This window comes from Poeciliopsis prolifica, unplaced genomic scaffold (assembly GCF_027474105.1).
Source record: "Poeciliopsis prolifica strain line A6 unplaced genomic scaffold, Auburn_PproV2 SCAFFOLD069, whole genome shotgun sequence".
Classification (NCBI taxonomy): Eukaryota; Metazoa; Chordata; class Actinopteri; order Cyprinodontiformes; family Poeciliidae; genus Poeciliopsis; species Poeciliopsis prolifica.
Window position 1 is genome coordinate 476,981 of NW_026562444.1, and position 11,985 is coordinate 488,965.

An 11,985-nucleotide genomic window follows, 5' to 3' on the forward strand; every position below is an offset into this window, starting at 1 on the left:
GGCTCTGAATCTGCAGGGAATGAAGAGCCTTTCCTCACTGTGATTCATCTCCACCTGAAGGCCTGGTGAGGCGGTGTTCAGCTCGCCGCTTCCTGAGGAGCGTTTCTGTGTGATTATTAACCTTTATTTGCCTGCAGAGTGGTGGCTGAGCATTAAGTGAGCATTAAGTTCTGGCAGATGGCCAGCAGGTCAACACTTTGTTTAAATTGCAGGAGGATCAGCGCAGCTAAGGTGGAAACATTTGGTACACACACACACACACACACACACACACACACACACACACACACACACACACACACACACACACACACACACACACACACACACACACACACACGCACTTACAAGCTTGTTCAGATCTAAAAACTGAAACATTAAAGCAAGTGGAGATCAGGTGAATCATGCAGCTTCAGGCAGTCGTGACTTCAAATGTTTTCAACATTCATTTCTTTAACTTTAGTGTTAAAAACGTAACACGTCAAAAAATCTGTTTACTCCTGATATTAGAGCCACAGAGATGAGAAGAAGAAACTAAGTTACACTGAAAATCATTAACAGCAACGTTTTACATTTTTTAGTCTGACAAGAAAAAAATACTGGGATCCATTTTTCTGTTATTTTGACATGGTGTTATTCTGACATTTATTAATGTCATAATTTTAAACTAAACATTTAAGTAGGAAGCAAAATATTAAGCTTGAATATTATATATTTAGTTAGGCAGATAAATATTTAGTTCCAAACTAAACATTAAGTTTGGAAAATGAATCCTTAATTTGGATTTTCCTAATTAAATATATAATTTACCAAGTAAATGTTCAGTTTATGAATTAAATATTCAGTCTGTGACTGTGCCACTTATAAATATGTGAATACCTTTTTGAAATTTTGACTTTAGAGTCCTGCAGATTGGGTTCAGCATGAATGACACCATTTTTCATTCCCAACAGAAAGTCTCTTTGCTGCAGTTAAAACTTTTCCTTCAGCAGAAATGTTCTGACTGTTTTTAAGCAAAGTGATTCTTTTCTTTAGAGTTAATATTCTGTGACCGTTTCATGTTGCCTCCAGTGCAAAGCTTACTCAGCCTTGGCAGCAGGTTGGATATAATGCGATGAATTATTCTGCCCAAGTAGAACATATAAGGATCTGATCACCATTTAATTAAGTTTCTGGTTCTCTAACGTAACTGTTCTGTTTTACATTCAGGACTTTATCTTCAGATGGAGAAATGGTCCAGAAACATTCGCCGGAGGAGAAGATAAAGTTATTACTCGCACAAGTCGGACGCAGTTTGAACAAACAAACATAAATAACAGAACAAATCATTATGCAGGAGGAAAATTGTAAGTAGTGAGGTGTGAAACGTAGGCAGACTCCTGACAAATGAGGTGGCAAATGACCTTCGCGGCGGGCGGCCGCAGATAAAGAGAAAATGTTGCTTCAGACGACAGAAAAGGAAATATGGCAGCAGAGGGAGGAAAATGGAAAGTTTTACTGCAGCAGGGATCACATGAGGACACTCGTAGAGAAGGCAGATGGGTTCTGATGCTTGATGTGAACATCGACCCAAAAGTTACGAGCTTCAATTTAAAACTTTCCAAAGTTTTCAGGAAGACCAGAAAAACTAGAAATATGCAGGAACTCATCCTCTGATCTGCTGGTCAGAAACTGATGGACGTTTCCTGCATGTTTTTGATTAAAACAGAAAAATAAATCTGTGCTGATTGGCTTTTGACAAATTAATTTGTTTTAGAGGAGAGAAATCTGAATTAGTCTGATCATTTCTGACAGACTGAGGAATGCGGGTCACGTTTGTAAAGGTGCTCAGTGATAAATTAAATGTTTGAGGTTATTCATTGAAAAGTCACATTTTCTTGGTGTTATTCTCTGTTTGGTAACTTTACTGTTTGAGTATTTCTGCATAAACAGGCCACAAACGTTTGACCAATCACAACACGCCTCTCAGAGCTCCGGACCGGAAGTGATGGCCTACCGTGGCTCGGCGGTAGCTAGCTCGGCGGTAGCTAGCTCAGCCCCACGCATCTCCGGTGTTCCCGAAGTTCTGCCTTCATTTCGCGGACCTTATACTCGGTGAAGCTCATGTCCAGCTCGGTCTTCCCGGGAATTCGGTGAGAAAAACCAAATGAGTCCAAATGTTTCTTGGACGAAGAAGGGCGGTTGAATCTGTCTTTCGTTTGTGCGGCTAGCTTGCTGTTAGTGCTGGTGCTTCCCGCGCATGCGTAAATTCCCACTACCGTCTCCATGGCGACAACCAGCGGATTTATTTTATTGTTTGTTTGTTTTTAAAATCGATTCTGAATCAAAGCAGCAAATGTAATACAGCGCATTAAGGCCATTGTAGGCAGAGGAGTAAATTTCCACCAAAAAACTCAGAAATCGGTTCATAGTTTCTAGAAAGTAAGAACATTCATCAGTTGAAAGGTTACTAGAAAAAACTCAGAAATTTGAGATTAAGCTCAGATATTTAAAAACAAAAATCTGAATTTGAAAAGTAGAAAATTTGAACTTTTGGACATTTCTGACTTTTTCTTGAACATTTCTGATATTTTTAAGCAAATTTGTGATTATTCAAATAATTTCCACTGTTTTTCCAAAGGGAAATTAAATGACTCATGCACTGTTGTATAAATGAGAATATGATTCTTATATGAACCATTTGTTGAGATAGATAATTTATTGTCTTTTCCCCGATAAGTTACAGAAATATGAAGCAAACCCAAAACGTGTAGTTAAGCCGCTCGGCTCACATCACTGCAGACTCGTCTGTCTATCTCAGCTCTACTTCCAGTCATGAATTCATTCGACGCCCTGAGGTTCTTAAACTTCAGGTCACTTCCATTCGGGAATGGGAATATAATCCCTTTTCCAATTTAGAGACATGATCTCAGAGTTGAAGCTACATGCTGAGTTCAGGGAGAAGAAAAAAATCTATTTCCATGAGAACATGCCCCAAATTTCCATCATTATGACACGCTGCTGTGACTCAGCTGAGCAGGATGCTTGTTTGGGCAGCTGAAATATGTCCCCAGTTAATCCCTGTCTTGTATGTTGCATCACCAGATGAGAGCTGAAGTCTTGAGAAGAAGCAGAAAGTGGGTTTCTGCTGCAGCTTTGTGAGTTTCTCTGCAGACGATTAAAGATGTTGGAGCGTTCTCTGCAGACGGATGCATGTCAGAGAGATCCCGCTCCACAGCAACGCAGCGATCTGAGTCTGCAGCAAACATCCGAGGGTGCTGGCATGGTATCTGAGAGGCTGCCTGCCTGCCTGCCTGCCTGGCTGGCTGGCTGGGGAGATGACTCATCCATACGTTCTGTTTTTTATCCGTGCCTCTCGTCCTGCCTCCTCGCTCCTCCAGCGCTCCCTGGTAATCTGCTGCTCTCCGCTCCCCGGCCCTCTGGCTGCTGATACTTCATGTTTGGCTCTGAGCTGCCGTGTTAATCGTCTGTAACATCGCCGGGAATCACAGAAAACTGAATTAAACCCACTGGTTCCCCACTTTGGAGTTAAGGACACTTCACACCAGTCACGTTTAATCCGCTTTAATCCGGCTCCAGTCCGTTTGTTTAGAAAGTCCGGTTGTTTGGTGAGGTGTGAAAGCCAGCCTAACTCTGGACCTCTGAACCTGGCTCTGGGTTCTGTTGAAGTGAACTCTGGTTCGGGTTGAATGCACATGTGAATACCAAGTGGACCGGAGACCGCTCGTTCTCTCACCTTTTGCTTTTTGGCTTCTCTGTCTGATAAATAAAGACAATGTGGAAACATTTATAGTTAGCAAATCTAGAATCTGGACCTGACATGTAAAACTGCAAGAGGGAGTGTTTTCTTTTAACCAAGCGTTTTCTTCCTTTTCATCCTCAAATGTTCAGTGTGCCAACATTTGTTCTAATCTCTTGTCTCATTTGGATTTTTTATGTTATTTTCATTACTGCTTGATTTAACAAACCCTTTAAACATCCAGTATATTTATCCAACAATGGCTAAGTGGGAAAAACCAGCAGCTCCTTAGAAGGAGGTGTGCTGAATCAGTTTCTGGTAAAAAGACTTGAAGGGCTGGACGCACCAGGAGACGTCCTCTTCCTTGTGAATCTGTCCCTGTGAGAAAAAGTTTTGCTTCAAGAGAGCAGAACCGTCTCAGCAGAGTTTAATTTTGGAGGCCAAGATACTGAAAGTCCTCAGCTGTGTTTGCTGCAAAGCTGAAATATTTATTTCCTGTTTCTCTCACTGGTGTGAAAAGCAAAAGGCTGCAAACAGTCGACACTCTTGATCAAGTCAGAGTGAGGTTGTAAGACGCAGGGATGAAAAGATGAAGGAGAGCATGCTGAGGGAGGATGGATGACATTAGTAACAGTAGCTAAAATCAGTAGCAGGAAGTAATGCCGTTAGCAGGAGCTAACATTAGTAGTAGGAGCTGCTAACATTAGCAGTAGCTAACGAAATCAAAACAAATTGTAAGTTAAGTCTGATGTTCTGTAAGTTCATAACTAAATTTTTAATCGACATCAATCTATCTGCTTTATTCTGAGAGAAATGCATTTTTCCTTCACATTATGAGAAATTGATAACAGTTTCTCTGATATTCTGCTAATTTTGGGAAACTGTAACAAAACATTTTGTCATATCTTTTTGCCTCTGGTGTTTTTGTCTTTTGCTCTTTTCAGTGTGAGGAACGGCTGAAATAAAGCAGCCGGTGGAGGTATTGACCCGAGGAGCCTCTCTACTGCCGACAGTTACAAAGCTGGGCCTGAATGAATAACGACATATTGATCAGAACTGAAGGTAAAGACAAAGTGAGCTAAATGTAGATTTATGTGTTTCTTGTCAGTTGTGTTAAACTTTGATCTCCTTGCTCTGCAGCATAAATTCGTTGGCTTTCTCTGTTTCTTCTTTTGGTTTTCTTCTCTGGCTTCATGAAAAGGCAGAAGCTTTTTCCATTCTGAGAAAATAATGTTGGTAATAATTTTGCGTTGGTTAAAAATAAAATCTTCATAAACAACCTTTGAGCTGGATGAGCCACAAATGGCCCCAGAACCATACTTTGAACTCCCCTGATTTACCAGGACCTTAGTCTGAAAGGATTCTTCTCAGTCTTTTGGAGATATTTTATGTTCAGACAAGACAACAATTAAACCATTTGGTCACAAATTACTAATAGTATGTTTTGGGTCTCCTGTAGCAGTCTGTATTCCAGCCAGTCTGAAGAAACCTCTGACTGAAGACACTCAATGCCACATGGAAATATATTTTTCAGCATAATTCATCAATAATGATGGACTGTAATTGTATTGTGTACTAACTTACACAGGAATGAACTGTATGTAATTGAATGTCAATGATAGTGAAGTGGTTTTGTTAGGATTTGGGTCAATATAAATGAACTGAAACTGAATAATGCAACAGTTCTTCAGGTTAGATTGAGGGACGGAGCGATGAATGGCTTCATTTAGTGAGAAAATATCATTTCCACTCAGCTGAATAAATTTCCACTCACTGTATTTATGCAGGGAAAGAAACAACAAAGTCTCACAACAAATTTCTAAAATATTGAGTTCCCCATCTGTGTGCAGCGTAAATCCACCAGCGTGTGTTTACAGCGACTGAACAATCAACACAGATCAGTCAGAGTGAGACTGACTCCATCTGTGTGTGTTTTTGAGGAGGGTTGGGTGGAGAGTGTGTTTGGAGGAGAACTCGGTTAATGAGCGGCGTTTTTTCCAGCCTCTGCAGGACAGGAAGTCATCACGTCTCACATGAACGCGGACAGAAACGGGCCGTTAATGAGGCTCAGAGCCGACCGCTGCAGAGCCAGGTCTGACGGCGCTCGGCTCATTTCTGCAGCATCTCAGGCTCAAGTGGCAGCTGCGGCTTTAGAGAAGCACTTGATGCTGCAGCTGCTGCTGCTGCTGCCGGGAGAACCACTCCAACACCTGCAGCGGTTAGCAGGTGGAGGGTCGGAGTCACTTCCACCGGTTTGATCCGTAAAATCAGCAGCAGAAATTCCTGCTTCCCGATCTGTCCTTCAGATTGATCCATTTCTTCTTTCTACAAACAGTTTGGCCTGAAAATCATCTCCATCGACAATCACTGACATACGACTGCATGTTGGTGCCATTGGTATAAATACATGTATAAAAAATCAGTACATTTCTGCAGCGACAGACTTAAACTCTCCAAATTTTTATAGAAAAAAAGGTTAGAATTTTCTGAATTTAAAATGTTAACAAAGTTAGATTTTTTTAAACAAAAAAGTTGAAAATGTTCTACGTTTCCAAAGAGAATCCTTCAGTGTTGCTCCATCTGTAAACATGTTTAAAACGCTTTAAGCTGAATTGTTGCACAAGAAGAAAAGAAACGATGATAATGATTCGAAAGCAGAAGTTATGTTTCAGACGACTTCGCTTTTATTTTGGTAGTCCACCTCCAGTTATCGGCCAGTAAATTTGCGTTTGGCACGAACAAGAACATTCACCTGCCAACTAAATATTTAACTTGTCAGCTAAATATTTAAAATATAGCCAGTTAAATCATAATTAGTGTAAAACTAAATATCGGTGCTAACTAAATATTTAATTTAGAGATTTATTTAATCAATTAAATATTTTGCTTGAAACTAACATTTATATATAAATCAATAACATGATGAAAGTGCCTCCGGACAATGAATCCCCATTTCTGCTGCTGGTTGTTGGCTGTAGTTTCAAACGCCTCCCCTTTGTCACCAAGTTTGTGTTTGTTGAGGAATAAAACCTGGTTAAAAAAAATGGACTCTTCACAGACGTGTTTTTTAACTTTGGTAGGTTCAAAAACAAACTGAAGATCAAATTGAAGCAAACACTCAGCAATAGTAGTGAAATGTTTAGCGTTAGGAGCGTGACTGTGGGTGAACCATCTGCAGAGGTTTGCCTGTTTCTCCCCTCTGAGCTGCTGCAGCAGGTTGGGCCACGTGGCTGCAGAGTCCTGTCATGTTCAGCAGAGTGGGACGAGGCGATGGCGGCGCGGTGGCGCGGCGCAGCCACTGTCGTGGCCCTGCTCTGTGATTAAGCTGACAGTTGGGATGTCGTGGAGCGCCGCGGCACTGCTATCGAAGCTGTGAACTGCCTGCTATAATTAACGGCTTCTGCTGCACCAGGAGCAACGTGCCAGAGCAGCTGAGAGGGAATCACACTCACAGCCAGGGGCCGGATGTCCCGGCACGCTCACCGGGAGAGGCTTTAGATTCAATTTGCAACCAGAAACTTGGATTTTAGCAAGAACATATTGTAAAAAATATATATATATATCTCACCTGGAAAGACTCACGCATAGTGTATCAGCACAAACACCTTGTGATGCATGGCGGTGGAGGAATGGTGATGTGGGATTGTTCTGTAGCTGCTGGACCTGAAGCAGGTTCTGAGGTTTCCTCCTGCTAAAGGGAAGTTTTTCCTCTCTTCTGTCGCCACATGCATGTTTGGGATGCAGGATTGTTAAACAGTTGACTCAGAGCAAGTGATTTCCTGCTGTCGCCCCCTGCTGGTCCAGCAGGAGTGGTGCATGACTTTCAGCAATCTGTTGGGATTCTTTAGACAGAAACTTTTTCACCAGTTTGAACAATAAGCTGCAACAGAACTGGGAGGCAACCAGAGCAGATCCTGGCGACGCTGGCAGCATGAAGAGCAGGAGAAAAAACATCGTTTTGTTTCAGGAAATTCAAACATGAATCTTTGCTCATTTGAAGATGTTTTGTGAAGAACATAAAACGCTAGAAACTGAAATATGCAGTAGAGGCTCTCTGAACACTTTGGACTGAAATAGTTTTATTCATGTCACACAATGAAAGTGATTCATTCAGAATAAATGAAGTTTTGCTGAAACTTTCAATCCTAAATTCATAACTCTGCATGTTTTCTGTTTTACTTCCGCTTTGGCATCGGATCATGTTGAGCTCATTCTGCAGAACCAACCCAATGTTTCATCCGTGTTCATCCACAGTTTGTTCATCAGCCTGACGGACCTGAAGTCACGCAGCGTTTTCTGGCTTCGGACCGCAGGACGTTTTCCTGGAGTGATGAACAGTGATGCAGCCAACCAGGCGCTAATGCAGCTTTTCCCATCAGTTAATGACTTCAGGTCTGATGTCTGCATCACTGCTTCACTTCCTGTTTCACCAAAACCTGAGAAACTCTCCTCTGGAGTTTTTTAAAACTGTAATTCTATCCAAGTTCTCCTTAAAAGATGTGTTATTCTCCAGGACCGGATCAGAACCTGGCTGCTTGGTGAATCGGCTGCTGGCGCTTCGTTGTTTGAACAAATTATGATAAATGAATCAAAAACGGCAACTCTGTGTGATCCTTTCCATCATTTTAGCTGAGACTGACTTCTGCGTTGTGAATCTTTGTGTTTTTGGTAAAAAAAAAAAAAAAAAGTTTCCATTTTGAGTGGATTTGCTTTCATCATGTTTCTGGTAAAACAGGCGACTTTCTGCCGGGGGGCCAAAAACCTGAGTTTCCACCAGGAGCAACGAGAAGGCAGCGGGTCGGCCCGACTGTCTAGACAGACTGCGCTGGTTCTACTTCCACAAATAGAAAATGACCTGGAATATCTGCCAGATCTCACACACACACACACACACACACACACACACATCCAGGATTCACGCTGCTTCACCAAACTGTCTGCAGCAACACTCAGGTTTCAGCCTCAATGCAGACATTATTCTGACATGACGGCTTTATACATGGATGAGTTCTTTAAATCGCAACGCTAAAGTTATTAATTAAACCGAGGAGATCCAGGCAGACTCTCACATTACTGCTTCGCTTGAGAAATTCAAGAAACCCGAGAAAAATCAGGTGGTGATGAAATATTTAAGCCAGAAGTGAGTTTCTCAAAGGATTCCTGCTGCTGCAAGATTTATTCCTCCCATAAATAAAATAAATTCACAAGCAAAAGGTCTCACTTTTCAGAAAGAGGCGAGTTATGAAAAAAAACTGTCTGGTAAGCATTCAAACCTGATTCAAGCAGTTTTAGGAAATCCTACTAATACGTTATAACCAGGAAAAATAAACGAAGTCAAAAAACAGCAGCAGCAAAGAGACGACGGCCATGATGGTTCTGATGGGGAAGCGTTCTTCTTCATGGGTTTTCTCAGTCATCCCTCACCTGTTTGTTGCTTTGGTTGTGTTTGTGTTAAAGTTTTATTGTTTTAATTTTCGCAGAATGGAATAAAAATTCAGTCAGAAGAAAGGAAACGTTCCGCCTGCCGAAGCCATTAACTCTGATTGATGCATTAGCAGAACCGATCCTTTAACTCTGTTTCACACCCCAGTTACTTCAGAGGACCTAATGGAGAGCACACACACACACACACCACACACACACACACCACACACACTGACCACCTGAAATAGATTTAAACTCCCATCTTCATCAGCAGATTGAGTATTTAATGTGATAATGTGTTAAACCTGCTGCAGAAGCCGACGTGTTCCTGAGCCTCATCGCTCTTCAAACTGGGAAACATAAGAGAACATACCATTCTGTTTATTTTACACACACAGGTGTTTAGATTCCGATATTATGATGTTACCACTAAACATATCTTGTGTGTATTTCCAGTGATTTTGTTGCGTATGAAGATGTTTCTTTCTGCGGGTTTAAAGGCAGACTTCCTGCTGTCCTTCTCTCTCCTCCACTCTTTCTTTTCTGTTTTTTTTTGTCTCCAAGTCCATTACATTTTAATTCAACCAAAGCATTTTCTGATAAAGTTTTCTATATTGGTATAAGGTAAAGCATCATGGTGAAAGCTGGAATGCTTCACTTTTGAAAGAAAATCTCTTGGGGATGAAGGATTCTTCTTTTTCTTTATTTCTGGAGAAATTGTTCCCAACAAACTCAGATCTTCACACAACTTAAATGTAGGGTAGAAAATGAATCGTATTAATAACTCTTTTTACATGCTCCACATCTGCCCAGCTGGACCCTCTAACAGTTTTTCTCTGCTCCACCTTTTGGGTGGAAGTTGCTTCTTTTTGCCTCCTGCTGCCTCCCAGCAGATCGTTAAACTTTACGGTTTAATGCTGTCATTCTCTGTCCAGCTGCAGAAATAAAGTCTCAAAGGCCAGACTGTGGCTGGAGTTTGTGTTAATGTTTCTGGGTATTATATATTTTATGTATTTTCATTGCTCATCTATCTTGTAAATCTCACTGACTGATGGTTTCTTCAGGAATGTGTTGTTTAAGAGCCTGAGCTGCTGCTGGGATCTCGGATTGAGGCTCTAAGTGTTTTTGTATAGAAGCCTCTAATCACTGCTACAGTTACAGTTAGCTGACCCGGCCTGGACATTAGCCCACAGTTAGCTGACCCGGCCTGGACATTAGCCCACAGTTAGCTGACCCAGCCTGGACGTTAGCCCACAGTTAGCTGACCCAGCCTGGACGTTAGCCCACAGTTAGCTGACCCAGCCTGGACGTTAGCCCACAGTTAGCTGACCCAGCCTGGACGTTAGCCCACAGTTAGCTGACCCAGCCTGGACGTTAGCCCACAGTTAGCTGACCCAGCCTGGTCCACAGTTAGCTGACAGTTAGCTGACCCCAGCCTGGACGTTAGCCCACAGTTAGCTGACAGTTAGCTGACCCAGCCTGGACGTTAGCCCACAGTTAGCTGACCCAGCCTGGTCCACAGTTAGCTGACAGTTAGCTGACCCTGCCTGGACATTAGCCCACAGTTAGCTGACCCAGCCTGGACGTTAGCCCACAGTTAGCTGACCCAGCCTGGACGTTAGCCCACAGTTAGCTGACCCAGCCTGGACGTTAGCCCACAGTTAGCTGACCCAGCCTGGACGTTAGCCCACAGTTAGCTGACCCAGCCTGGACGTTAGCCCACAGTTAGCTGACCCAGCCTGGTCCACAGTTAGCTGACAGTTAGCTGACCCAGCCTGGACGTTAGCCCACAGTTAGCTGACAGTTAGCTGACCCAGCCTGGACGTTAGCCCACAGTTAGCTGACCCAGCCTGGTCCACAGTTAGCTGACAGTTAGCTGACCCTGCCTGGACATTAGCCCACAGTTAGCTGACCCAGCCTGGACGTTAGCCCACAGTTAGCTGACCCAGCCTGGACGTTAGCCCACAGTTAGCTAACCCTGACTTGACATTAGCCCACAGTTAGCTAACCCTGACTGGACATTAGCCCACAGTTAGCTAACCCTGACCGGACATTAATCCACAGTTAGCTAACCCTGCCTGGTCGTTTCCACAATGGACAGATTCCCAGTCCAGTCCTGGATGAGAAACGACTTGAGTTGATATAATTTCCTCCACTTTCCCCTGATCGTGCTGTAAAGTTAAGTTCATCTCCGCCTGAATCATCAGGTAAAACTAAAGTTACATTCAGGTTTGAGGTTGGTTTCCTGGCAGAGCTTTGAGTTTCTCTGGTCTGTTTCCGCTGGAGGATCCACCGACCGGAGCGAGGAGACAGCGCGGCTGATTGAAGATGATGTGTTTACTGACACGGGCCATGGGTCAGCAGCCGCCACCGAGGACACCAGAACATGGCCGGCCGGTCCTGCCTCTGAGTCCATTAAATGTGCTCAGGGAGGCTCAGGACTGCAGAACAAGGCCCTTCACTGGCTGGAACCTGGTAAATATTTGACCTCTAGCAGGATGAATGTGACTCAAAGCTTTGACATTGTTAAAGATCCGATGAAGGCTGTGGAGATTTCTCTTGATAACTTCTGCAGTTTATGATCACAGTTAGACTGAGTTTCCAGGAAACCGTCTCCTCATCAGGAACTGGGACGGATTGATGCAGCTGATCTTAAACGAATGTAGGTTCTCTCAGACCGCTTCAATCCAGCTCCGGTCCGTTTGCCTGGAGAGTCCGGTTCAGTGGTCTGCCTACAAACCTTGGTCTGGATTTGGTCAAAGTGAATTCTGGTTCACTTTGAATGCATACGTGAACTCCAAGCAGACTGGAGATGCCCCAAA

General features: G+C 43.0%; 1 long non-coding RNA gene across 1 annotated transcript; it reads left to right on the forward strand.

Annotated features, from left to right (window-relative positions):
- Positions 1 to 1,952: 1,952 nt before the first annotated feature.
- On the forward strand, positions 1,953 to 6,730 carry LOC129351780 (uncharacterized). The gene is made up of 3 exons (XR_008604775.1): positions 1,953 to 2,132; positions 4,684 to 4,801; positions 5,741 to 6,730. It is a non-coding gene; the product is annotated as an uncharacterized LOC129351780 (long non-coding RNA).
- Positions 6,731 to 11,985: the final 5,255 nt, after the last annotated feature.